We start from the raw sequence: 24,700 nt of genomic DNA on the forward strand, positions 1-24,700 counted from the left end.
TGTAGCAAATTTTATGCTCTATCGACTGGTGGATTAAAAAATACACGTTATTAGTAAAAAAAACAAAGTTGTGCTTGAAAGTTCTTTATTGGTCAACCTGCTAAAAAAACGAGAGCGTCAGGATATAGCCCTTTCGAAACCATTCAACTTTTGTTTGAAACATTTTTTAATATTCTGAACAATAAGGGAGATATTTAAAAAAAAGTGTAAATGTCGAAATTCTCGCGACCGAAGAAAAATTTTTGCCCAAAAACTCGATTTTGTATTAGGAGAACATGATGCGATAGGAGGTCGACCTCCTAAAAATTTTTAATTTTTGCTATATCTCTTAAACTAATGGTTTTTTGCTATAAGTGGGTTAATACTTTTTTGTAGCAAATTTTATGCTCTATCGACTGGTGCATTAAAAAACACACGTTATCAGTAAAAAAAACAAAGTTGTGCTTGAAAGTTCTTTATTGGTCAACCTGCTAAAAAAACGAGAGCGTCAGGATAGAGCCCTTTCGAAACCATTCAACTTTTGTTTGAAACGTTTTTTAATATTCTGAACAATAAGGGAGATATTTAAAAAAAAGTGTAAATGTCGAAATTCTCGCGACCGAAGAAAAATTTTTGCCCAAAAACTCGATTTTGTATTAGGAGAACATGATGCGATAGGAGGTCGACCTCCTAAAAATTTTTAATTTTTGCTATATCTCTTAAACTAATGGTTTTTTGCTATAAGTGGGTTAATACTTTTTTGTAGCAAATTTTATGCTCTATCGACTGGTGCATTAAAAAACACACGTTATCAGTAAAAAAAACAAAGTTGTGCTTGAAAGTTCTTTATTGGTCAACCTGCTAAAAAAACGAGAGCGTCAGGATAGAGCCCTTTCGAAACCATTCAACTTTTGTTTGAAACATTTTTTAATATTCCGATTAGTAAACGAGATATTTAAAAAAAAGTATTAAAGTCGAAATTCCCGAGATCGAAGAAAAATTTTTGCCCAAAAACTCGATTTTGTATTAGGAGAATATAAGTTGGAAGGAGGTCGTTGAGTTTTGAAGTGGATCGTGGAAACAATATTTTGGCCGAAGATCCGAGTTTTTATGTGGAGAATATGAGTTGATAGGAGGTCGTTCGAGAAATTTTTTCTGGAATTTTAGCAGAATTTGAATTTGATGTCATATTCCAAGTTCTGAAATGTCTGAAATTCGAAGGTTTTATAAATTTTAGGAGTAGGGAAATAAATAAAAACTTCGATTTATTGACAAAGAAATATGTTTATTTATATTTTTAAAGTTACATTTACATTTATAGTGTGTGTATTTACATTTTCAATGTTTATTTACAATTTTTAGAATTATCTAAAGTCTTGAGCGGATTAACGATTTTTCCAATTTTTCGACTTTGTATCAGGAGAACATGAGTTGATAAGTGGTCGTTCGAGGAAGTTTTCCAAGAATTTTGGGCAGTTCTTAGAAATAATGTCAAATTTGTTTTAGTGTTTTAAAACATTTCTTTTTCTTAGAATTTATATAAGCTAAATAATTATTTCTCCTTACGTCGATTTCCTAGAATTTCTAAAAATTTATTGAAAAATTTTATATATATAATATATTATATTTAGCTTTACTTACCTTTTTTTAGTTACCTGTATAGAACTCCAATTTTTTGGTATATTAAATTTTTTTTCAAGAGTTTTTAATTCTAGAAATACTTAATTCTATTATTAATTACTAAATTCTATACTTGCCTTTTATTTACTTTCTTTTTTACAGTTGCTGTTTCTTATGATCAATTTTTCGATTTTGTATTAGGAGAACATAATTTGGTAAGAGATCACTCTAGAAATATTTCTATGAATTTCAATAGTTTTTGGAAATGACGTCCAACTCCTGGAATTTCTGAAATTTTTGGAAATGACATTAAATTAATAAAAAAATTATCAAATTTCTTGAATGAATAAAATTTCTTACCAATTTTTGTATTAGGAGAATATAACTTGATAGGACATCATTGAAGAAATTTTTTCCAGAATTTCGGCAGTTCATAGAAAAAACATCAAATTCCATCAATTATTTCTAAAATTTCTAAAATTCTTGAAAATGATATCAGATTTGAAAGTCTTGAATGAAAAAAATTTTTCGTCAATTTTTCAATTTTGTATTGAAATATTTGATATTCCTGAGGATAACAATTTTTATCCAAATTTTTATTTACCTAAAATTAAATTTATACTTACCTAAGATGTTCTCTTATCTGTTTCTTTAACTTCTAATTATATTGCATACTTGTTTTCTTTTTCCTTGCAATTTTCTTTCCAATTTTCTTTCCAATTTCCAAATTTGTTTCCAATCCAATCTTTTTTAATCCCAAATAATATTCTATCTTGATCTCTAATGAATCCTATTTGCAATTTTCCATCCCTTAACTCCATCAATATCCCTTGATAGACTTCTTTCATTCCTGTTTTCCCATACCAAACAACATTGTATGCTATTCACAGCGATCTAACTATCCATCGTAGATCGTATCATTTCATATTATATTTCCTCACACCCACGCGTACGTAGATCTCATTCCTATAATGGCGGGTCAAGAGCGAAACGGTTGGCCGATTATTATTGATAGATTAATTATGATCACTGGACCATTTCGCACGAAAACGGACACTGTATATAATCGTCTCGCATGCCTGCTCGTAATTAATAATGCAAAACGCGTCCACAAAGCTGTCAGCCCCTGCAACGCAACGCAGTTCAGTCCTCCCTGAAAAGAAGAAGGAGAGGAAGAAGAAGAAGAAGAAGAGGAAGGAGGAGGGGGAGGAGAAGGAGGAGGAGGAGGAGGAAGAATCGCAATTTGCCGATAGGAGACTAGGAAACGCCTATACGAAGAGCCACCATTCCAGTCTCTCTCCTTCTCTCCTCTCCATTTTTCCCCTCGTCTCTCTTTTCTTTCTCCTCTTCCCCTCTTTTTGCCGAGCCACGCGTCCTCCTCGCATTTTTCCATCCACATCCCCCGCCCAACAACCCCAACCTCCTCGTCGATCTCGATTTCCACGCGACTTATTCCTTCACCGAGTTGTTTGCTGTTCGCTCGCGTGTTATCGTATCAGGATAATATTTCCACCCGTGTAACACGCTGATTTACGACGCGAACCTATCGCGAGCTACCTTCCCGCGATTCGATTCTGATTAAAAAGCGATCGCCAAGATTGGATTTTCTATCTGGTCGGTGGAGTTTTGATAAGAGCATGCGTGGGAAGATAATTTTCTCTGGCTTTTTGTGTGTGAATTTATTTTATTTCGTTCCAATGTATATACATTTTTTTTTATACAAAGTATATTCAATAAAAAGGGGATAAAAATGTGATTTTCTTCTTTTTTAAATTTGTTGTACAGATGTATGTATTGATATGTATATGAAAAATATTCGATAATGTTGATATATTCATAGGAGAATTTTAAATAATCTAACGATACAATACAAGATTATAAGTAATTTAATTTGACTTAATTTTACGAATATAATTAATTTTAATATCTTTGCTTTATAAAAATGTACCACGTTGATTTCCTGTATATATATATATGTTTTGATTTCCTATATATATGTATATATATGTTTCTTTTTTTTATTTCATTCTACAACGATAGATTAATTGTTTAAGAAAGCAGGAAATGTGTAATAAAAATTTATTATTACATGTCTAAATTTGAAAGTTTCGGATCAAGCAATTTCCTCTTTAGAAAGTCTTTATAAAATTTCCTTCCAAAGTTTGCCTTTTAATATTATACACGTTGTAAGGAATAGAATCGATTTGAAATAATTAATATTTAGATTTTTTATTTTTATTTTTTTTTTTTGGTTTTAAATAACATTATAAAATGAAAAAGTTTCGTAAGTTATGTCATTCATTTTCCTCGGAAACTTTCTCCAACTCCTATGTACATCAAATTAATATCACCATCCACGTCATATGGAACGAAAATACCTCACTCAACGATTTCCAAACAGTGTCGTAAAACTTCTCCCCTCGGTCCGTTGAAATTTCTCCTAAAAGATATATCCTCCCGATCAAAAACTTAATTGGAGGATCGAAAACCAGAGAATCGAAGCGGCTTCATTCACATCCCTCGTCGCCATATACGACGTGCCAATTAACATTATCCGATTCCTTACCAAAAAACTTCATCTCGATCCTCCGCTTTTTTCCATTCCAGACTATTAATCAGAAAAAGAAATATCTCGACACACATACACACACATATATATGTATACACACATAAAACAATCGTCTATCTATCCACGACAAAATTTCCTTAAATTATATTCTCCTGAAAGTTTAATTATTTAAAAAAAAAAAAAAAAAACGTAGAAATAAAAATATCCAAATTGAAGCGATATGCAATTTTTTTTTCTCTCTCTATTCGAGTTTTATTTTTCCAATTTCAATGCTCGTAAAATTATTAATTCGCGCGAATAGTCGGTCGTTGCACGGGAGAAGCGGATTTTTCTCGCCACGACGAAAGTTTCTCCTCGCGTGATGCAACTTCGTCCCGGAGGCGAATCGGTAAAAGCTCGGTGGAATCGATCGAACGATATCGATATAATCGGCGTGTGGCCATTTCACTGCCATTAAGGGATGGAAGGGGGGGAAAAAAGAAAGAAGAAGGAAAAGTCGACGACGATTCGCACCGTGCGGATACACGCGGACGGATCCGTGTTTATGATTTAATAATAAACCGAGAATGAACGATAATTCGGCGAGGATTTTTTAATGGTTAAAGATAGCCGCATCGATTTAGAGTGATTTTGACGCCGATTTGATGTTGCTTTAGTTTTCTACGACGATTTCACTGGCGGATATTGTTGAGAAAGCGTGGATAATAATCGAGTAGAAGATAATTGGTCGTTTTCTGAAGATTGTTTCTCATTTTTGGAATATTTTAATCTTTAAGTGGTCGTGTCGTTTATTCGTTCATTATAATTAATGTTATTACGTAACGGGAATTATGGAGATATATATATATATATATATATATATATATATATATATATGAAAATTTTTATGTAGCTGTTATTTTATTTGACACACACGATAAATAATATAACGTTAATGAAAATATTGTATATAATGCAATAATTTCTTTATACTTAGTATTAAAGACATATTTATATCTATAATGATACATGTATTGAAAATTGAAGGAATTCTATAAGATAGAAACTAAAATAGAAACAATGTAAAAGTATTTATAGGAGATGAAGATAATTTTGATTATTTCAATAATAATAATAAGAAAATTGAAGTGTACATAATTTAACAAATAATCTAATTATGCGGTGTAAATATCCATCTTGAAGAGAATTGAAGAAATTTTACAAAATAGAAATTAGAAAAAGAAATGTAAAAGAATTTGTAGAATATTTGGAAATAATAAAGAAATATTGAATAATTTGACAAATAATCTAATTATGCGATACAAATTGAAGAATGAAATAAATTTTATAAAATAGAGAATAAAACAATGTGAAAAATAATAATGAGACACAATTTTGGAATACGTGAGAGGTGATTGAATTCGCAAGATTGGGATAGAAAAGTATAAATGTTTGAAAAGATAAACGTAAAGCTGAGAGTAGAGTACAGTGTGGAGGAGATAAGAGGAAAAAGAGATATCTCGATCGATTCGAAACAGTTGAACATGCACATCTCGATGCATTCTCTCGCCACGGGACTCGAAACCTTTCACCGACGTCTCCTCACCTTTAACCCTTCCGCGAGAGGAAAAAGTATCCGCTCAACCCACGGTTTGAAGAATTTCCTTTCGCGCCAATCTCTTCCCTTGTCCTCCTCCAAAATAAACTTTCACCCTTCTCCATCATCTAATACATAAGAGAATAAATTGAAATTAATTTTTAACACCGTAAAAACGAATCGAAGAACGGAGATACATAAAACAGGACAGCTTGAATAAAATTTTTATTTAGGAAAGGAAAAAGCGTTGGAAATATTTGCAAAACTTATCTCGTTTCAAAAGATTTATTAATTTTATTTTATTAGAAGTCCTTTTTTATTTACTTTACGACCGCAAGAAATCTTATTGTCCTCTCGAAAGATATATATATTTATTCAAATTAAAATCTGTAAAACGCCAAGATTGTTAATCATAACGAGAAATTTATATAAATTATTTTTTTGTTTTTTTTTTTTCGAATTTATTATCGATACTTAAAATAGCGGTAAGCACTCGAGATGAAAAGAATCTTAGGGGAATAGGTGTATCGTAATGCAAGACATTCTTTTTTTTTTTTTTTTTTTGATAAGAATTTATATCAAAAGGAATAAATGTAAATCACTGCCAAGGCACGTTCTTCACAGTTCACTTGGTGGCAGGTTGGAAAATATACGCCTCTCTAAACACGCTCTCAACCATCCCTCACGAAACTGATACAAATCTACGCTTAAGGCTAAACAGGCTAAGTCCATCTCAATGGGACGACGATCAGTGTTTTAGACCACCCACCGAAATCACAGCCAGATTAAATTCGAGAAATTAATTCGAACCTTTTCCTTTTTTTTTTTATTATCACAATTTCAAACACAAATTCACGATTTTTAACATTTTTCGAGATTTCTTTTTAGAGGTATCTAAAAGACACGTATTTTTGTCAGTCGATATAACTGTTTCTCATTTTAATATCACAGTTAATCAAAATATTCATCGTAGTTTCTTTGTTGCGAGTGGAAAAATCGTATCGATATCGATCGAATAAAAATATCGTTGGTTCGAGGATCAAATCCAATCTTTCTTAATCATAAATAATATCTTATTGGTGAATCCTATTTACAATTTTCCATTTTGCAATTATTATCAGTTCATATATCTCTCAATATCCCTCTTTTTCCATATCAGACAAAGCTTAAACTTAAGCATATCTAAAATTCTCTACAATATTGTATTTAGAAGACGAATACTTTTATGTGTCGACGTCTTGATTGTACATTGTTTCTCATTTCAATATCGAACTTATCAAAATATCCAATCACTTCTCCTCTCGACACAAAAGTTTCCAAACAAAAGTAGACAAATAGAAGCGTAATTTCCAACTTCTCGAGGAATCTTTCCTTTTCCTCGAGCGAAATCGCGAAATCGAAAAATCTATACATCGATACATCGATCGAATAAAAATTCGTTGATCACCCGGGGATCAAAAGCGGAGCGGTTTCTCACGGAGTGGAATGCGCAGGGAAAAAGTTACGGTGCCCTGGATTAGGAAACCCTCTCCATCTTCTTTTCCCTTGGAGCCGAGGTGGTAAAGGTTTTTTGGCTTTTTACGCTCCGCCAGGTAAAGCCCTGACGGGGGTGTTCCTCGACCTGACAGGTGCATCTCTACCTCACGACCGACGTTTCAACCTCTGGCGCAGCATCCTCCGGCCCGAAATGCATCCAACCTCGAAAGCCAACGCCACGCCTCTGTCCACGTGTTCGTTCGTTTCACGCGCGTGTTGGTGCGCTTGTGTACGTGCACGGCCACTCGAGATAAATATAACGTCGCCTCAGGTAGGATGAAGGCAGCGGAGGAGAACCGAGACAGGCAGGTAGGAAAGTCCCGTATACCTAGAGGACCCTTTGGCCGAGGTCATCCTCGGTGACTAAGAGGAAAAACGATTATCTGACTGGGAGGGAAGATTGGGTGGAAATTTCGCGTGCGATTCTTCCTCTCTTTTATCGTTTTAAGCAGATTAATTATCCTTAAAATACACCTTTGATCTCCAAGAATCTCCAAAGACGTTGGTGTTGTCAACATCGAGAAGATTTTATTCGTCCTGAAAGAATATATTCGACAAATTGGAAGAATGACCCATGGTTGGTGAAGAGAAATACTGTGAAGAGGTGAAAAAAAATTTTCTCGAAAAAGGACGCAAAATCGACCCTTCGTTATCTCCTTACCCAACGATTATCTCCTCTAATCAAGACCTAATTCCATCTGCTCGTTAACCAACGCGGTGCACGTTCAACTGCGAAGAACTGCCAAACCAGTTCCTTTAAAAGCGGGCCTCCTTATTCCTTTTTGAATAGGATCGTTAAGAAGCAATGCCTCCGGTAATGTCGCCATGATCGTTGTAACACGAACATGTTTCGATATTCAACATGATTCTCCGCGGCGCACGTGTGCGTGCACAACATGCCCGATCGTTGTTGCATCGTCGCAACGATTACGCAATTTCGGCGATTAATCAACGATTAATTCCTTCCATGGATTGAAATTTTCAGCGGGCGACGATGATCGATCCAACAGGCGGAGACAGGAAGATGGCTAATCAGCGTTAATTACGCAATTACGCACGATGATAAATTATCCAAGCGAATATGCACGTGGAGGAGGAGGGGAGAGAGAGAGAGAGAGAGAGAGAGGAAGGATGGCTCTCGGTGGCGTGGAAAAATTGCGCCGTTGAAAGAAACGGTTGCAAAACGCAATCGTACAATGCGACGAGTCAGGGATCATTAATATCCCGTTCGAGGATCGACGACGATCGAAACTCAACCCAAGAGTCGACTCTTTCTCGCACGAGAAAGTCTAAATCGTTCCCTTTCCTCTCCTTTCCTCAAAGATCAAAGATTTTTTCTTCGAATTCTAGAAATTAGAATCGAAACAGATATTTGGGTAAGCTCGACGACTTTTTTATTATTGATACTCGAGACGAGAAAGTCTCCTCATCGTCCTCTTATTTCGTTTCTCCCATTTCTTGCTGAAATTTCTGAATAAAAAAAAAGTAAGTGGAAACAATCGGAATCGAATAATAAACCGATACCAAGATTCCCCTTATTCCCAATTCGAATTCATGGGTATCTCGATCCCGTCCCTGCATTCAAATAAAGGCGGAACAGCGATATCCCGATAAAAGGAGCCGGCCGCTTCTTTTTCGTGGCTTCATCCTCGATGGCGGGTTCCCAATGGCTGTTCACGAATCCACGATGGCTGAACGTGTCCATGTCGCGTCCATGGCGACACACGAATAGCGAGTGCACGTTCGGAACGTTTTGGCCCCCTCGCGTTTCGCACACTTGCTGCCTGCCTGGCCCTCCCCTCCCTCGTACGCGTTCCCTCTTTCCGCTTGGGACCGTTGATTGGGCCCCCGTATCTGGCCTCCCTCGTCCACCGATTCCCCCTGGATACCTTCTAACGAAGGCGAATGCAAATGTCGACGAGAGACGTGGCCTCGATTTTACTTCCAACACTTTTTTTTCTTCTTTTTTTTTTTTTTCTTTTCTTCCGAGCGATGATCGGCCAACGGGCGGAATTTGTTTTGAATCTCTGCGGAATTAAGTTCCAGAAGAAATTTCTTTTCTTTCGTTCCTTTTTTTTTTTTTTTGTTTCTTGAATTAACTGGAATCGCGATTGGTTTTGTTGATTCTCAAAATTCTAAAAGAAAAAAGAGACGATCGTTCAAGAAACGTGTTTCTCGAGTTTTTTTATATATTTCATTCAGATTTTTTATTCGGAAAGAAGTGTAATTGTTAATTCTATATATTTCTATGGATATCTAGTTTCAACTTGGAATTTTAAATTTTCAACTTTTGAATAAAATTGAACTTCTATTCAGGAGAGAAAGGGAATATTAATTTCTCGAACGAATTTATATATCTCGTTACCATTTTTTAATTGAGATTAAATGCGGATCATTCATCATTCAATCCTCTTCCTTGATCTTTTCCAATTAATACAATCCATTCTAAATAAATAAAACTGCTCGAAAAAATTCCTTTCTCGACTTCCTTTCCTTGCCTTATTCTAAAACATTTCACAGAAAGAGAAATCATAAATACAACGTATATAAAAGAAAAAAAAATACTGCTCTAAATTCTACACCTCTGCAACACCTCCACACTCTCAAACTCCGTCAAACGATCCTTTTATTCCACATCCACTCCATTCTTCCATTCCACACTCCGAAAAGCGACGTTTGCAAAAAGGCAAGCTCTCAAAGCAACTCAAAGAGTCGTCGTTCCGTTGAATTTCCTAGAGGGGAGAGGCGACACACGAGCGTGTCCGCGCCGCGAGGGATTTTCTTGCCTGTTTGGTGGCACAGCCACGGCTCCGTGACGGCCATTAAGGTACCTCGAGTCAATGAAATCGCGCTCTCCTTATACCCTCCTGGCCGCGCATGTCTGAGCGGGGTAACTGTTTTCCGTTCTTGCGAAAAGTTAACGGGCACGCAAGCGGCGAGGAGCGCAATTTCGCCTCGCCGGCGAGCGGATACGCGCTGTTAAAAGAACGTCGCAAGAACGGCCCTCGGGCATCCGTGCGATTTTCGCGTTACCGTTACATCGGGCTCAACCCTTTCCCGGCGCTGCATCGCTTCGAAAGTGTATCGAATTAAATTCTCGACTTCTTCGACGAGAATTTAAAATTTTTCCTTTCTTCTTTTTTTTTTTTTTTTTGAGACGAGCATGACGAGCAACTTCTCCCATTCTAGGCGTTTTAAAATTGCATTGATCGCAACAATGATCACGCAGGAACTTTTTTCCTTACGAGGAAAAGATTTTATTTTTCGAGGAAAGACGAATCTGAAAAGAGTTAAAGTTTTCAAAGTTTTCAAAGTTGTTCCTGTCGATGAGAAGTGGATACAAGATTGATATAAGATAATTCGTAAGTATTTGATCGAATCAATTTGCAATTTTTGGATGACCTGAGATCCGTTGATCGATAAGGAAATCAATGCTCGTTTTTACGCAGATTTCAGGAAAATTAAACAATAATTATTTAAAATAATTAAAATCGTAAAAGAAAAGAAAGAATTAATAAATTTGACTCGACAAAAAGATTACCACCAATAAAAACGACTTTTTACCGATTTGTTAATAGATAATATTTTTGCTTGCTAAAAGCAACGACGAGTGATTTATTAAATCCCTCCAACGAACGTGAGCGAAATAAACACGTACGTAGCTATGTATGTGCATAGGTACAGAGAATACGATAAGCGAGCGTATTTTACGTAAGCGGGACGTTTATTTGAAAGGGTGTCAGAAAATTCTGATACACGATTGTGTCACCTTTCGAACGTTTATTATTGGAGGGAACGGTTAATTGTTTGATAAATATTAGCGTTCGTCACGCTCGTAAAATATTGGAACCTGTATCACCTGTAAATATCGCGGTTTACGAAAACAATAAATAAATTTTAAACCGTCCGCATGCATTATTCATGGCGCCATATTTTTCATGGAGTAACGCAACCGATTACGATTTTACTTTACAAAAGAGTCGCGTTGTAACGACACGCGGAGAGGCGCGATAAGGCCCTCGTTTGGTTTATGTATCTCCTCAAATGGGTTTCTCGTATATTTATACCGCCAAGCTATTTTGCATCGATAATGATAGCGCGGGCTATCAAACGCATTCCCATTTTTAAATACCAACTCTGTGTCTCTCTCTCGGGTATCGACGACTTTTTACGCCCGAGAACGTCAAAATATTGGCAATCGCAAAAATACCGTGATGCAATTAAATACAAGCACGCTCCGTGTTTTTAAGTCTCTCTCTCGAAATTTTTATTCTTCTTTTTTTATATATATATATATATACACACGAAGCTTCTCAATATCTTCATTAAATAATTCGATCAATAAGAATTTTAAATTTTCCAAAGTTTTATTTATTCTTCCTTCTAAGTCTCTCTCTCTCTCTCTCCCTTCCCAAAAAATCCTTTGACTTAAATTAAAACGTTTGAATTAAATTGAGAGATCCCCTCGTCATCAAATCCACCCAAAACAGTCCTATCTTTTCTATTATAGGATCGATAATTCAATGTTTCATTTGACAACTATAAAAAAAAAAGAAGAAAAAAGAAAGCAGACGATTCTTTTCTTTTTTTTTTCAGATTCTTATCTCCAAGAGATAGATCGAGGATTATTATCCAAGAAGTGGACGATGCCCACAAAGTGAAACCGACTCGAATCATGGGTGCATTTATCGTCCGCGCTAAATCGCGAGGGACGCCTTTTTTCTTTCTTCCTTTCTTCCCGAGGAGCGTATTGTGTAACCCGCAGACGGACAAAGCGGCCGTCTGGCGCGCGAGCGCTCTTTCCTCGATCCTATTTATAGCGTGAAAAAACTGGCCTGTTAAGCGACCGTGTCCAAATCGAAATCATTTAATCGAGTCACGATTAATGGACGCGATTAGTCGCGCGCATAACAGGCAACGATGTCGCGACGACGACGACGACGACGACGACGACGACGACGATGGCGGTCATCGAAAGTTTATTACTTGTCTCTTCGATCTGGAAAGCCAGTGATGGGTCGAAAATTTAATAGCCGAAATTGCGAACAAAGTTACTTGGAAATATAGTGATAATAATTAAGATCATATGAAAAGGATGTAACAATTATCATTCAACAAGTATCATTCAAGTAGTTTTAATAAATGATTAATCGAAGTAACTTTGTTAGAAATTTTTTAACTCGGTCACTTTCTCGATCTGGATTTAAATTAAAAAAAGGAAAATAAAAGGATTTGTCACGAGCGTTATCGTTTCTAATATTTCATTTCATCTCCGATTTTTAATATTTTGTATAATAATTTTTCGTTTTTTTTTTTCGTACGATTTAAAAATATCCGACGAGGAATCGTTGGAAATGAGTTTTTAATTATTTTAAATCTAGGCTTTCCCAGATGTAAATTTTATCGAGATAACTAACTATTAAGAAATTACACGTGTTGAAATATTATTATTGGAAAAATATTAATGGAAGATGGGACGACACAAGTTTTAATATTGTTATGAAAATAATTGAAATGAAAATATTATACGCTATTAACTTAACAAGTCATTAAAAAATAAACGACGGTTTGATTTTATCGATCGTTCAATATTTAAGAGTAACATAAAATATAACGCGAAACTCGGATTATTTAATTAAAATTCTAACTGCTCCTCGGATCCACGACGACGTATCGTTGGAACAAAGTGCCTGCGGATTTAATGCCGCTTTTCGTCTGCCGTCTACGAAAGTAACGAGGAGAAAACAACACTGCGTATGCAGCCTCGATAGGCTCGTTCGGTTTCCGCACTGACCGATTCTCAGGAATGGGAAAGTCGGCGATAACAATCGCTGTTCAACACGCGAGCAATAAGCGTTTCATTACCTTCTGGCTATCGGTTGTCATATAATGCTCGAATAATGGACGCGGTACGTATCATTGCAAAACTGTGAGCAATTTAGACAATTTCCGAGGAGGGGGAGGGAGAGAGAAGAAAAAAAAAACGATCGAATTCAGCGAACAATGACGACAGCTCGACACTTTTCGGTAATAAACTTCGCTTTATAGCCGGTTGTTATCCCATTTATATCCTTTATGCTGTATATAATATGAATACCATTATGTAATGATATTTTGTTCTAAATCTTATTTTTTTCTTTTCTTTCTTTCACAAGCGAATGAAAATATTTCATCGAAAATTTGCGGCTAATTGGATATCGAGGGGTTTCTCGATTTAATTTGATAAAAGGTATCGAACGAAGTATCGAACTGATAAGCCGTATTATCCACAGGTGATTGGTTCCAAGAATTTCCGTGAATAGTAGAACTCTATTACGTGTTTATATACATACACATTGTGATAATATTTTATTTGTTACACGAGATTTAAATTAATTTAATTACTAGCTTTGCAACTGTAACGTAAATTTCACGAGATTAATGTTACAAACAAATCCACGAATTTAATATCATTATTATATAATTACAATAATATCCTACAATTTATACGATTTAATACACAAGATATTAAATCCGTAGATATCGAAAATAATTCTTCTTCTCTTCGTGTAATATTTTTCTTTTTGTGTGTATGTTTTGTTTTATTTTTTCTATCCACGTTAAATTACACGTTTAACCTGAAAAATGAATTTTTCCCATTAACCAATCTCGCAACGATATTTTCCCAAGCATATAATTCCATCATCCATCTCCGCGAAACTCTCCATCCCACAACCCGCCATACTATCAACTCTCTCGAACTCGCGTGAAACAACAACGACGCCAACGAAGCGCAAAAAGCTTAAAACAAATATCCCGCTCATTCACGCGAGCCAAGTTCACGCAGTCCATCATCACTGTCGCGAAACGAAGCTCTCGAGCCAAGAAGCAAGAAACCGTGATTCTTCTCCCAGTCACCTCGATTAACTCGCAACAGCCTCGCGCCACAATAAATTTCCGCGAAATTCTCATCGTTTCCATTTTATTCCGCGATGAACGTATCTCCGCTCCACCACTCTTCGATCTTTCGATTCGATTTAAAGCTACACATTTATTACGCCGACGACAACTTTTCAACGATCGCGGTTTATCAATTTTTATTATATTCCCATCGAAATTATCCAAATCCAATATTCCACGGAAATTTCTAATTAACGCTCAAATATATACAATTTGATCAATTTGGAAATGGATTATTCGTTTAATCGATTCGAAAGTTGAAAGATTATAAAAAAGATATACGAATTTTGCAGCAATGCAGTATAAAACTTCATCTTATCCTTTAACTTTGAGAATATATATATGCGAACAATTCGTCCGAAATCTAACGAAACTTTGATCGAAACGCGGCTGCTTGTATGAAAACGCGCGGCTTTTAAGAATCGTAAATTTTCCTCGCGAATCGAGCATGGAATCCTCGCGCGTCGTCCTCCTCGAGGAGGAGAGATAACCTCGCGTGTACAACGCGTGACACTTTCGATACCGTTATCGCGACGCGTTTCCTGTCGCCGTTACAACGGATTCGAGAAACGCGGGTATAACGCGCTCCTTCTCTTTCTTCCGCTTCGAGTTGGAGTATAAAGTAATTGACGAGGCTTGGCCCGCCGCGGATTACGCGCGCGAGTTACGGCGGTGAAAGTTCTATGCGTTGCTCTATGCTTACGTTATTATGCGCCAGTGGCTTTTTGCGCTTTTTGTTTTTCATTTTGTCCGCGCGATCGTCGGATGCGCTTGCGAGAGTGTTCTCGCTTGCGGGAAGGTGTGGGTCGGTGTTGGTTGTAGTTTGGAAGTCGCGTGGGAAGATGTTTTATTTTTTTGTCATGTTCCAGCGTCGAAGATAATAATTTGAGAAAAGAAAGAAAGGCTGGAATTGGAGCAAATTTAATACTTTAGTTTGGATAAAAATTTTTTGGAATTTGTCTATCTTCCATCTTTAAGTTATTAAATGGATCTTTTTATTCGATTATATCTCGCGTATTTTATATTTCTTCGAAACGACGTGGAGATATTTTTAAAAGAGAAAAAAATTCGCGAATGAAAATGAAAATATAAAGATGCTCCTTCCTTGGAATTATATCCTAGTCGACTTAGGTGTTTGGGTTCAATTATAACGAACGTTTCTACAAACGCAAACGGTTGATTGTGCCTAAGCGCGGAGGCATAAAACTCGCATTTGCGCTCACGAGAGGTGTCATTAAACCGCAAACGAGTCGCGAAGATCGCCCTGTTCGTTGACTTCGTACTCGCCAACTTCGACCTATCCCCCCCTCCCCTTCTTCACTCTTTACAACAGCTTTTCAAATTTCTTTTTTTTACTCGTAACGTACCCTAAAAATCTCCCCGCAAACTCCTTCGCGATGAAACGACGAAAAGGAAGAAAAAGAAAATATCCACACACTTTTACTACTTTATCTCTCCCTTATAAATAAGAAGAAGAAGACGAAGAAGAAGAAGAAAAAGAGAGAGTCGTAATATTTATAACAACAATTTTATCACCCACTACTACTTTCCTCGACGAAAAAAGAAAAAAAAGAAAAAAAAACGAAGAAGAAAATAAATTATAATCTGATTAAACGAATCTAATCACGATCGAGTTAATCGACGACGCGTTGTTCAACAATTTGAAAAGTGTTTGCGCGTGAAGAAAAAAAAAAAAAGAAAGAAAGAAAAAGAAAATTAAACAATAATTCTATCATTAGGCGCACTTCTACTTTCTCCGACGATTAAAAGAGGAAAGAGTAATGTTAGAAATTAACTTATGGGGAGGGAGAGGAGGAGGGGGGGGAAATACGTGGTTAATTACAACAACGTGGTTACGAAACGGAGAGTCGAACGCGTGGTCAAGCGGCGAGTGTCGAAGTCTCGGCGAAGATTCGGCGCGACTGCCGCTTGCTGGCGTTCAAGTCACCGCCAGCCAGCCAGCCAGCCAGCCAGCCAGCCAGCCCGATCAAACGGCGCTCGTGTTCTCGGCTTATAATGGCCGGCGACCGGTTCACGCGTTTCATTCAGAGAGACGTCGATGTTGCATCTATTCACGTGCGCACAATACATCATCATAAGCTACCTGTTCGACGAAAGACCGGTCACTGCTCGCTCTTGCCCGCGTTTCGAGAGTAAACAGACAGAGAGAGAGAGAGAGAGAGAGAGATAAAGAGAGAGAGAGAGAGAGAGAGAGAGAGAGAGAAAGAGAGAGAGAGATCCCTGTCAGGGATCGGACGGTGGCGGTTCGTCGATCGACACAGGTACACCGAGGTGCTAAAAACCTTTTTACTACCGGCAAGTGGAAAAAGGAATTAGCATCTCAATGTGTACATCGGGATCGCGGAGAGTTCGTTCCATTCTTATTTTCAAAACTTTTAATGGAAAGAAGATTGAATAATGGAAGGAGGGAAATGAACGTGAACGTTTTATCGTTTATCGGAATCGATAATGCGTTTAAACGGAACGAGATTCCCGATATCGAGAGTTCTTCTCCATCTCGATGGGAGAAATTCGTTCGATCGATCGAAAATGGATAAAAGGGGGGAAATGGATTTCTTTTCTCTTGCTACGAAGATTGAAAAAATTTTCCCGACTTCCCGACTTCTACCCGTAACGTTTTATTATAGCTTTAAATGGATTCGCGAAAGACTAATGCCAATTTTTCAAAGAGGAATGTAATTTTTCATCGGATTCGAAGAAATCTGCGAAGCTGCGATTCCAAGCAACGACGCCACGAGAGAGAGAGAGAGAAAGAGAGAGAGATTTTCGTAGTGGATGACAAATGGCCGTGATGTCGCGGAGAACACGTATTTCACCGATAATAACTTGTCGCCGGTCTTTCAGAAGGATGCGTGCAATTACGAGCGACACGAGCTACGACAGAGACCGCTCACCTATGAACATTTCTGCTAAAAGGACCTTCCTGATGTAGGATTTTCTTGAGTTATGCTTGGGTAAATAAAATAAACGTCCCGATAAAATTTTCCAGAATTTTATTCCCGATTATACGTTGCGCCTCGTTGCGAAGAAAAGGAGAGGAAGCGTCACAAGCTCTATAGTTCTAGGCGGGAAACGAATAGCGGGAAGTTGGCAAATTTATGCAAAATAATTCGACGGATGTTCAAGACGAGGGCAGGCACGTCGTGTGCACCGCGCTCTTTATGACACACGAGATATACCTCATTACGACGAATGACGTTTCCAGGTCACCGTCGAGTCGCTTCGAGTCTTTCAACTCGAGCAAATAAGAATTCGATGACCCAAATTATACCGAACAACCCTGAGAAAATTTCTCGGTCGAAAATGCTCTCCCCCCACCCACTTTTCTCCCAAATTCGACCGACCTAATTAATCGCGCCAATAATAACATCCGATGTCCCGTTACTACCAACCAACGAATCTCCCCTCCTCTCTCAATCTTCTCTCCAACCATTTAACTCTCTAACAACCATTTCTACTTGATTCTAGTCAATGGTCTAGCCTTCGAAGTCGCGGCGAAGGTGAAGAAAATCTCGAGGTCGCGTGTATCGTCAACCCGCGCAATGTCAACTCCCCTCTCCCCGACGAAAATGTCGTCGTCGTTCCTCCTCCTCCTCCTCCTCCTCTTCCCCCTCTTCCTCCACCACCATAGCGAAGTCGATCCGCCCACGCGGTTGCGTGCAGCCACCCACGCGGTGAACGTGGACGCGTAACGACCGGCGACGATTCTCACGGGAAGGCGTGCGCGTATTCAAATGACGCTTGGCTCGCGCTCGTCCGCGGCAAACTCCGTGTCGCGCGGATCCGCCTAATTACCCGCTGCTGAACATCGCCAACCAACATTCGACACATATATATATATACGTGGCCGGCCGGGGGAACATCGCCAATAATTTCCGCTCTCGCGGTGCACACGCAACTTTATACATCTTTTTAAAGAAACAGTACGTCGGAGAGGAGCGTGGAGAGAGAGAAAGAGAGAGAGAGAGAACCCTCGCTGAGCAGGGTCGCAGCTCGCGACGTAGCCCGAGGCTGTCTTCTCTCGCTGGCTGTCCATTTTTCACTAGTATCCCTTTCTCTCTCTCTCTCTCTTTTTTTCCTCCTTTTAATTCCATCTTCTCCTTTTTCTCCTTTTAATCTCTCTCTCTCTCTCTCTCTTTTCCTCGGCCCTCGGAGAGAGGACGAAGCGAAGGGAGGAGGAGAGGGCCGAAAGAAGAGGAACGCGGATAAAAGGCGGGAAAGAGAGAGAGAGAAAGAGAGAAGAGGTCGCTCATTTTCTCCTCTGCCTCTCTATCGGAGAGGGCTCGCCACGCACTCTCTTCTTTCGATCTCTCTCTCTCTCTCTCTTTCCAAGTCTCCTCCTTGTCCAGCGAGAGCTGGCTGGCCGCCTCCCTCTCGCACGGCATCTTCGAACTTCTCGCTCTTTCGATCCGGAGTCCATCTCCGCTCGTGTACCCGGCGGCACCAGCAGAAGCCAGCTACGGCAGCTTCGCTCCTCTTCCATGTCTGCGTCTGTATACTTTCTCTCTCTCTCTTTCTTTCTGTCTTTCTCTCTGTTGGAGCGCGCTCGCGCGAACCAGCAACCGGGAGAATCAATAGCCACGCACGTGTGTCCGTGGCTGTATCGGTGCACGGACCGCTGCTGCCTCCATCTCATCTCGTTCCCTTACCATTTTCTCCCTCCCTCCTTTCTTTCCTTCTTCCCTCTCTCCCTTAAAATACCTTCTTGTTGCTCTTCTTCCACCGTCTTCTTACTCCGAAGGGTGTCGTTTTTTGCCAGCCGTCGAACGAGCCTCATAGAACCGTCCACGAGGAATCTCCTCCTCCTTCTCCTTCTTCTTCTTCTTCTTCTTCTTCTTCTTCTTCTTCTGTCGCCGATAAAAAACTCGATAAAAGGGGGAAGGGGCCTGTATCATTCGCCGCCATGCCTCTCCACGATCTTTCTCCGTGATCGAGGGGAGAAGAACAAAGAGGAGGGAACGCGTACACGTCGGTGCGTCGGTGAAAGTCGAGTGGAAATCCTTTTTCTCTCTCTCTCTCTCTTTTTTCGAGGTAAAAGCGATCGAAGACGTCGTCCAATCGTCTTCGATCCGAGTCCGTAACCGAGAACATAATCGCGCGTGGAGGCAGCCACCAGGTGGACGTTTCACCTTGGCCGTGTTCGACCTCGAGAGTCCTCGCGGGACTCCATCTTCCATGGATATCTCCGCTCGGACATCTCTGTTCGGACATCCTTTTTTCGCGAGGCGGGAATATAAGTCGGGAGATGGAGAAACGATCGAACGAGAGCTAAATCGTCCGCGTCCACGGGAGGGGGGGGGGGGACGGGAGGAGAGGAGAATTACGATAATCCACGTACGCGGTGTCCTCCTTCTCCTCGTCTCGTCTTGCCTCGACTCGGCTCGACTCGACTCGACTCGACTCGGCGCGGTGTGGACGACGGGCCGGCCAACTCCCGGGAATATCCTTCTCAAGGTAGCGGGAGACGGACAAAGAGGGACGCAACGGTGGCCCCATGGCGAGGGACGAGGACGCGTGGATGTCGACGATAACGTTGCTCGGGTCCACGAGAGAGTTTCCACGTCTTCGTCCCACCCGGGAGGCGGAGGACCGGGTATCCTTGTCAAGGTAGCAGGCCAGAGGAAGACGCGCGAGAGACAGGAGGGACAGAGACAGGCCCGGAGACACGATAATGCCGGGTGGCCAAGAGCCCCGGCTGCCTCGTCGATGACTCGATGCTCTGTTTGTGTCCGTGCAGGTCGCCGTAGAGACGCTCGCCCCGTCTCTTTCCCGCCAACCGCAGCCCTCCTCGTCCAATCTTGGCTACCTGCGCGCCGGCTATCCTGTTCCCTCCTCCTCGCCCTCCTCCCTCCACCCATTCGCCGCTCGCGTCCTTGTTTCGCGGCCCGAGCTCCTTCTCCCTCTCAGCCTGCACGGATCTCGCAGGAGGCTGAGATGATCGGCGGAGAGGAGAGAAACGAGGAGGGAGAAGGATAAGCGGTTAAAGAGGAAGGGGGACGAAGGTATATCGGGCCGAAGGCCCTCTCTCTCTCTCTCTCTCTCTTTCTCTCTCTCTGCTCGCCACCACTCCTTGGTACCTGGTGGCGTACCTATTGCTTGGATTCTCTTCCAAGCGAGAGAGGAGTGGGAGTACGGCCGGGAGAACGCCACAGGTAGAGGCGACGAGAGGGAGCAGGAGGTCGGACGGAGAGGAGAGACTCGAGTCGGAGAAGGAAGGAGCGATGAAAGGAGAAAGATCCGAAATGGGGAGGCGTCGTAGGGTGGCCAGGTAAGAGGACGAAGAGAGAAGGAGAGAGAGAGAGAGAGAGAGAGAGAGAGGCGGCGAAGGAGATTCGGGAGCGAGGGAGGAAGAGACAGAGAGAGAGTGACGAAGAGAGAGAGCGCGCGTGTGTGCGCGCGTGCGTGTGTGTGCGCCGTGAAAACGCACGGTCGAGGGATAAAGAGAGGCGAGGCAGGCGGTTTTGTACGGGGACGTGTGTGTCGAAGGAGAGAGAGAGAGGAGAGGGGGGGCCCCGAGACACGGAGCCGAGAGCGGGATGCTGGGAGGCGGCGGCGACGGCGGCCATGTTGCCGTATCCCGAGAGAAGAGAGAACGATCCGAGAGAGCACCGTGAGGCTGCTTCGTTTGTTGCTTGCAGCGGCTGCCCAAACTTTGGGTGGTTTAATTCTACCTGTTGGGCCGCACAGTTCGGGGTGTAGTGCATCCGTTCCACCCTCGAGTTCGCTCGGCGAACACGCGCGAGAACAGCGAGAGCAGAGGAAAACGAGAGAGAGAGAGCTCGTGGTGACGAGAGTCTCGCGCGGCTTCGACACGCACCGGACGTCGCTCGATCTCGTCGCGCCGGAGTATAGTACGCTCGCGTCCGCGATCTACGGCGACGATGTCGTCGTGCTTCCCGTACACGTCGCCGTTCACCACGTCCACCGCGTCGCCGTCGCGCTCCTCACCGTCGTTGTTGTCGCGGCCGTCGTCGCGCCCGTCGTCGTCGCAGCCGCGGTCTGCGCGAGCGTGCGCGTGTGCCTGAAGCCGGTGTGCAAGTGCGAAGATCGTGGACAGACGATCCGGTTTGGAAAAACCGTTCCCGTGAGTCCGGATCCTCGTGACTCGTCGAAAAGAGGGGTGTGCGCGAAAGGAACGATAGCGCTTGGTGACTGGCTAAGCGGAACGCGGCCGAGGAATGGACCAGAAACGAGGATAATGAGGTGCGCGGAGTGAATTTTGTGAGTTACGCCGGGTGCTTCTTTGTCTCGCTGTCTGTCTCACTCGTGAATCCCAGTCGGAGGAAAATCTCGAACGCGAACTTTACGTGTCTGGGATCGCGCGAAAACGGACAGAAAGAAGGAGAGGAGGAGGAGGAGGAAGAAGAAGAAGAGGAAGAGGAAGAGGAAGAAGAGGAGGAAGAAGAATAACAACAACAAGAAGAACAAGAAGAACAAGAAACGATAACTCATCGTGTGTCGAACCGTGCGTGTCGTGATATAAATACAAAAGAGAAACAAAAAAAAAAAAGAAAAAGAAAGAAAGAAAGAAAAAAAGAGCAACCCGCGACAGGGTAGCCCCTGTCCCCGAAGAGAAGGCCTCGAACTGTTCGAAACCGCGAGAAATTCACGCTTGGAACGGGTCGATCCATCGCGAAGGTGGTGACACTATCATCCGTGGAGATGTGATCCGGAACACAGGAGGGACGCTTAGTAGTTTGTAGTTGGCCCCCTCCCCCCTAGCCACCCCACCCCACCAGCACCCTTCGACCTACCACCTACCACCACCGTTTCTCTACCACCTTTCTTCTACTGCTCTCCACGTACGTACACGTCTACACAAGCGCACCGGCAACCGTCCAACCGTTTCCAGCCACCGGCATCACACCGACATCGACGTCCATCCATCTTCCCGAGAATATATCGACTCTCTCGCTCTTTATCTCTTTCTCTTTCTCTCTCTCTCTCTCTCTTCGTCTCTCTCTCTCTCTATCTCTCTTTCCCCTCGTATGCACCGAGGCTTCCTCCAATTCCGATCCTGCGAGATACGCGCGAGATTACCCCCTTCAGATACGCTGTCCTCTCTACCCGAGAGCTCCGACAAAGTGAGTATCTCGTCTAGCCGGCTCTCTAGTTCGATATCTCTTCGGCTATCCACTGTTGACTCGTTTAACCCGCCATCTCTACCGTCGACCTCTTCTCCGCGGATGTTCACCGGCTACCTGCGCGATGACGCACAGGTGACGCGCAGGTGAGCCGCCGGTAAACAAGCCGATGACGAGGACAAGTGGGATCATCCGGTTCGCGTGTCTTTTCTTTTTTTTTTCCGCCCTCATTTTTTTTATTCGATTATCACCAATCTCTCTCTTTCTCTCTCTCATTCTCATTCTTTCTCTCCATCTGGCCACATATAGTTTCCACGATAGGTATATAGGAGTTTAGAAGGATTACGTAAAAACGTCTACGCGCATGTTAGACTGGTAAAAACGGCCTCCTGTCTACCGTATTGCACACGATCGGTATACGCGTTCCCGGTGAATGGAAGACTCGCGAATATATAATTGGTTTAATGGTGGCCGCCGCTAATGGAATCGCGCGTAACCGGCGAACGCGTTTCCCCCTTCGCGTTACGTACGAACGCGATGCTCGGCATCGAGCCGTGTCCAGGCATTTGGAGAACATTCTCGAACGGTCCACGTCGTTGCACGCTTCGCCTTCTTGCGTTTCTCTAACCCCCCTCCTCCCTCTTCTTTATATATATATGTATGTGTGTGTGTGTATGTGTGTATGTGTGTCTGCATCTCTCACCGCGGTTCGGACTTACGCAGACTTAGAGCCACGGACGACACGTGTTAATCGGTTTGCCCACTATAAACTTCTCACTCCCGAAACACTGCACGACGAAGAATGTGAGACGATATTCTCCGTAAAGTCGAAAAGGCAGGTAGAAAGGAAAAAAGAAAGAAAGAAAGAAGGAGATATCGTTCGCAAAAAACATCTCGAAGCTCCCTTTCTTATCTCCTTCCCATTGGATCCATTCGATGGAATGGAAGAAGATAGGCCAGGTCCTCTTCGAAGCGACTACCTTTCTCTCTCTTTCTCTTTTTCTCTCTCTCTTTCTCTCATCGAATCGATATCGGATCACACTGCATTATCGAGAGTCTCACTGAATTATCGAACGGTCACTTTTTATCATTTACGAAATCGAGAGCCACGAATCGATTAGAAATAGGCACACGGGAGACACAAAGATGAATCGATCGAATCACGCGTAGGGATTTGGCCGGCGCGTTCTCGCGGAGGAAGAGTGCTCCTAGTTCCTCTCGGCGTGGTCCTCGCCGAGTCCTCCGTCTCCGAAGGCATCGTCCACTGACGCGAGGCGAGGGAGTACAGGTACTTGAAATACAAACGGACCCACGGAGGTGGGTCCAATCTGATGCAGGGTTCCCTTTGAGAATCAGGTTAGACCGGCCGAACCTGCTCCTCTGGCTTCTCGTCTCCGGTCCGCGGTTGTATACCGGCTTCGTGTACTACCTACTCCTTCTCCCCGGTCGCCCCAATCTCCTTCTTCCGCGTAGTAGGTAGGCAACCGACCTACCTACCTACTACTTCCCGCCACCCTGTCTTCTTCCTCGCCTCGTACCACCACCCGACGCTGCTCCTCTTCCTCACTTCAAACCACCTTCCGGTCCTCCTCCGGATCGAAACACGGGAACTTTGGACGAGAGACTGATCGAAGCGACGCGAACAATCTCTCCTCCTAGCGAGTCGGCCAACGCCGGTTTCTCGCCAGGAGGAGAGACTAGGAGATCGAGCCGACTTGGACGCCTATTATTACTAGACACCTGTCCACGTCCGTCAGACGTCGGTCGGTCGGTAGGTCGGTCGCGGGTTGGATTCCAGTTTTAACGCGGCCTGCCCTCCTTCTTCCTTTGCCGGCTGCCACACGCGCCGGCAAGTAGTAGGAGGAGATGAACGAGCCGGGAGAAGAGGGAACCCAACTGGTTTTACCGACTGTCCACCTGGTGGACAAGGCGACGAGGACGCCAAGGGCCCGAAGACGTGGAATTCGTGGTGTCCGACTGGTTTGGCCAACATCCACGGATTCCCTCTGCCCGTGCACGTGATAACTGAATCAACCAGAGCCATCGAACCTGCTATTCCGCCTCGAATCCGGCTCTCTCTCCGCTTCGGATCCGCGGCTACTGCCGCGTTCGCCCTACCCCGATGGCCTTCCTGATTCCGACCGATCTCGTTCTTCCGCCTGGACGTCACAACCTGACTTGCCAGGGCAAAAATGCGGCTCCAGCTTCCTGTTCTGACCGACTTCTTCTTCTTCTTCTTCTTCTTCTTCTTCTTTCTGTCTCTTCTTCTTTTCCTTACTTCTCGATAGCGAGTGGAGAGGCCGGTTCGACCGCTCGATTCAATCGTGTTGTTGCCGTTGTTGTTGTCGTTGTCGTCGTCGTTGTTGTCGTGGTTTA

The 24,700-nt window shown here is 42.3% G+C and overlaps 2 protein-coding genes across 9 annotated transcripts in view; one reads left to right on the top strand and one right to left on the bottom strand.

The window, feature by feature from the left end:
• Nucleotides 1-3,837: 3,837 nt before the first annotated feature.
• LOC100578665 overlaps nucleotides 3,838-24,700 on the bottom strand; it is a 76,200-nt gene continuing 55,337 nt past the window's right edge. The window contains exons 3-4 of one of the 4 annotated variants that reach the window (XM_026440938.1): nucleotides 5,754-5,872; nucleotides 3,838-4,207 (exon numbers count right to left, since the gene is read on the bottom strand). The gene's annotated coding sequence lies outside the window, so the exon portion shown is untranslated. Of the gene's footprint in view, nucleotides 4,208-5,238; nucleotides 5,873-6,273; nucleotides 7,818-9,243; nucleotides 9,416-9,645; nucleotides 9,785-24,700 lie in introns of those variants that run through there. The other 3 variants (XM_026440939.1, XM_026440937.1, XM_026440943.1) reach the window with 3 other exon arrangements.
• Nucleotides 20,844-24,700, top strand: part of LOC411079 (protein grainyhead) — a 133,826-nt gene continuing 129,969 nt past the window's right edge. Inside the window, exon 1 of one of the 5 annotated variants that reach the window (XM_006562116.3) lies at nucleotides 20,844-22,324. The gene's annotated coding sequence lies outside the window, so the exon portion shown is untranslated. Of the gene's footprint in view, nucleotides 22,471-24,700 lie in introns of all 5 variants that reach the window. The other 4 variants (XM_394553.7, XM_006562112.3, XM_006562113.3 and 1 more) reach the window with 4 other exon arrangements.

The sequence above is a fragment of the Apis mellifera genome, linkage group LG5, assembly GCF_003254395.2.
Source record: "Apis mellifera strain DH4 linkage group LG5, Amel_HAv3.1, whole genome shotgun sequence".
Lineage (NCBI taxonomy): Eukaryota > Metazoa > Arthropoda > Insecta > Hymenoptera > Apidae > Apis > Apis mellifera.